Below are 4292 nucleotides of genomic sequence, written 5' to 3' on the forward strand. Positions count from 1 at the left end.
AAGAAGAAGAAGAAGAAGAAGAAGAAGAAGAAGAAGGAGAAGGAGGAGAAGGAGAAGGAGAAGAAGAAGAAGAAGAAGAAGAAGAAGAAAGTGGCTCCTCATCCTAGGCCGGCACCTCGTGCAACTACACCGGCGACCCCTAAGGGCACTATTTCGGCACGGGTGGTGGCCGCAACCGACAAGAAGCATCGCGGCCACCAAGTGCTTGATTGTAACGCCCCGGACACACTCGCCGGTGGTCGTTACTCCTGGCAGGATCCAAACTAGCCCCACACATCAATACTAGTCTTTCCTGCGTAGTTTGTCCTCACTCGTGCGCACCGGGACTAACTTCGCAGTCGGTCACCCATCCTGAAATTATTCCAAGCTGAGCACGCATAACATTGGAGTTCCTTCTAGATGGGCTCCCGGAAAAGAAGGAATTCTTTATTGATATGAGTAGTCTATCATCCCTATTAAGTAAGGCTATCACATACACCCCCACTGAGAGGAACCGATGTCCTTGTCGGGCCACATGAACGGTCCATCTTGACACATACGTCGATGCATCTATTTTGGCACATGTGCCATGCCGTGTGCCACGACGGGTCACAAATGTCATGCACAACATGACCGCGCACCTGTTCGCAAATATCCGTGTACCAGTGAGGGTCGGCTATGATACCAACATATAACGCTCCGGACACACGCACTGGTGGTCGTTACTCCAGGAGGGATCTAGACTGGCCCCACACATCAATACCAGTCTTTCCTGCGCACTTTGTCCTCACTTGTGCGCACCCAGGACCAACTTGTCAGTCGGTCACCCATCTTAAAATTACTCCAAGCAGAGCACACTTAAGTTTGGAGTTCTTTCCTAACGGGCTCCCGTAAAATAAGGATTTCCTTATTGATATGATTATTCTATCATCCCTATTAAGCCATGCTATCACATTGATGAAATGCCTACAAGGTAGAAATAAAAACTCGCATTTGTTGGTTTCCTATAGTGATTGTTGGTGGCCTCTAGTGATGGTTGGTAGTGTTTGCTTTGTTATTGTAGTCCATAGATGAACACACTCGAATTCCTCATGTCTTTGGAGTCCTCGGCCGCCAATGGACTTGATGATCTCAACAATGACTTGTTTTGGGATCATTCGGAGGTGAACCAAGACATGGAGCAAGATGTGACCGGGAAAGATGAGGAGGCCGGGGAGGAGGAGGCCGAGGAATAGGTGGTTGTAGAGGTGACCGAAGCAAGCACGAAGGTGCCAAGGTGCCGCACCCAAAACTACAACCAAAAGGAGGATTTACACTTTCTGATGCTTGGTGCACGATCTCCATGGATGCAATGATTGGAACGGATCAAATCAATACCATGTTTTGGGAGAGAATTACCAACCACTACAACACCTCTGTGGATGTGTGATCAGCCATACGCAAGGTTCTCTTGGGCATCATTGGAGCACCATTCATGACCAATGCAACCGATGGTCCGGTTGCATCAACCAATTAAGTGGATCAACCGAGTGGTGTGCAAGTGGCAGAGTATGGCCCCTACATCCAAGAACTATTCAAGAATAGGAACACCAAGTTTGACCACAAGCCCTTCATGTTGCATCATTGCTACAAAGAGATATGCAAGAATGAGAAGTGGATCCAAATAATCGTGGGGACCATTCCAAAGAGATCAAGGTTGAGCATATCCATTGAGGAGGACGCTGAGGTTGATGAAGATGCCAACAATAGACCGGAAGGAAACAAGACTGGAAATGGAAGAAATAAGAGAAATGCATTCGGTGGCACTTACAAAGAAGAACTTGTGGCAATGATCGAGACCAAGAAGGTGTTGGAGGTCGAACGCAAAGAAGAGAAGATGGCGAGGTGGAATAAGCTCAAGGCATTGGAGGATGAGAAATGGAAGGCCAAGTTGGCGGCCGAAGAGAGAAAGTTGAAGGCGAAGGAGCATAGTCTTGCAATTGAGAAGGAGAGGATTCGTGATTCCAAGAAGGCCGAAGAATGTGCTATCATGTTCATGAATCCAAACACACTGGATGAAACCACAAGAAAGTATTGGGAACTCACTCGTGGGGAGATCTTGGAGTCCTCTCTTCGTAATGTTGTTGGTGGCCGAGGGGGTGGTGGCGTTGATGGTGGCGATGGTTGTGGCCGAGGGGGGTGATGTTGATGGTGGTGACTGAGAGGGGGGTGGTGTTGATGATGGTGGTGGCCTAGAGGGTGGCGGTGGTGATGGTCACCAAGAGGACGGTGGAGTTGATTTCTTTGCCGATGACATAGTTTGAGTGGTGGTGGCCAAGGGGGTGGTGGTAAATTCCATTGGTCGGCTCGATCCACAACATATACATACACTATGTTTGTGGTGATTTTTGATCAAACTTTGTGTTTCAAGTGTTGTCTTTTGGGTGAACTTTGCATGTTTTAATTTGAAAAACGTGATGATGAAAATTTATGCTATTACGGTTATGATATGCATGTTTTAATTGGCATCTCTCAGAAAAGTAAACATCTTTTATCGCCCCCGCGTTACTCCTCTGTCCCCCGGGACGCCCTCCTCGAGCGACATGGGGGACCCTAGCCGCCGGCGCTAGCACTCACCTCCGATGGCCTCCCCTGCATTGCCGCCGCCGGAGGGCCGACTGGTGAAGCCGCGCGCGGATCCCATGAAGGTGGCGGTGGGGCGTATCTAGCTCCTAGCACACTCCAGCGCCACCCTCCCCCACGGCGGTTGCTTGCTGGTCCGCGAGGCTGTGGGTGTGCCTTGATCGTGCGTGCACCTGAATCCGGCCTCCCCTCATCGGCTTGGCCCCTCCGTGCGGCTCGGGCTTGTCGAGCCTCCCCCTGTTGATGATCTCAATCCATGGCGGGCGCAGGCGCCCCCCGCCTCCAGCTGCTGCCCCCACCCCTGCCGGTCCAGCGGTGGATGCGTCGTGTCATGGATGTGATCATGGGCACCCATCCTTGCAACACGTGGCCGGTCTGTTGTTGGTGCTACTGCTAGGCGTGGGACTTGCACCGAGTTGCGTGATGTGCGCGACTTGTGTCGTGCAGGCGCCCCTTCCCCTCCTCCGGCGGCACTTCCTCCTCCTCGAGTTAAGGTGATGGCTCTCGTGTGGCGATGACAAGGCTTCAATGGTAGTGGCAGGCGGTGGGCGCACCACGACGGGTCCTCCTGGCACTGCTCCGACCCTGATAGCTTCGTCGTTTACTCCACTAACTTTTAAGGGGTCGGTTAGAAATGCCATAAGCTGAGCGCTTGTAATAGAAATCAGTGTGTGCGAGTTAATTCATATCTACTTGTACTCGTCAAAGGAACTTAATCGTGGCATTCTAACCAAAATGAAAAACTATAAAACAAGGCTCCCTCCGCTTCAGTGCATAGGGCGTGCACATAGTTCTAGATCATTGATTTGACTAATTAAAAATGTGTTATATTTCATCGATATCATATCATTTGATTCATATAAGAATGTAGCAGTTTCTAAATAAGGTAATATCATCCGTGGTGCTTGAACTTGACATGGATGTTCACTTTAGTGCATGAACTGGTTTTAAAACTTGATATGGACGTATAAATACGGTGCTAATCTCATTTATAGACATAAAGTGTGCTGATTTGGCACCGTATTTGGCTGACGTGGCATGGGTCCACTTCTGGCAACCAAACAAGATTTCAGTTAAATACCATGTGTCTATGACTACCGGGTACTGCCTGTCAGCAGAGAGGGAAAATTGACCTGAAGCGTAGGAGCGACCTGGCTAACCACTCAAACCAAAGTTTTATGGATCCTCAAAAAAAAAACCAAAGTTTTATGTGGTTAAAACGCCCCTTACTCTTAATGTACTGTGAGGTAAAAAGCTTTTGTTTTATTAAAGGGTTGCATATAAGTCATAATCACAGTAATACAAATAAATTTCAAATAGCTGTGTGGTATTAATAATTATAAATGTTGTACATAAAATTAAAATAATAAATTCTTTAAAAATGTTCATGTATTTTTACAAATATTATGCATTTTCGAAAAATATACCTATAATTGAAATAATATATATTAATTATAATTATGTTTGTATAATATTAAATAATGCAAATATTTTAAAATTTACAGTTCAAACATTTGAATAGTTATACGCACATTTTATAATTCATAAGTATGTTGTTAATTTTTTTGTACAGTTAAAACTAATTCATAATCTAAAATTTAAAATTTAGATAAGAATATTCACTCATTATATTTACATTATTCATTATATAAAAATTATGAATGCTAACCATGAGTGAAATTATACACCAT

The 4292-nt window shown here is 46.2% G+C and overlaps 1 pseudogene; it reads left to right on the forward strand.

The window, feature by feature from the left end:
- Positions 1–1070: 1070 nt before the first annotated feature.
- The window catches only part of LOC123152877 (uncharacterized), a 4832-nt pseudogene continuing 1610 nt past the window's right edge, over positions 1071–4292 (forward strand).

The sequence above is a fragment of the Triticum aestivum genome, chromosome 7A (assembly GCF_018294505.1).
Source record: "Triticum aestivum cultivar Chinese Spring chromosome 7A, IWGSC CS RefSeq v2.1, whole genome shotgun sequence".
NCBI lineage: Eukaryota > Viridiplantae > Streptophyta > Magnoliopsida > Poales > Poaceae > Triticum > Triticum aestivum.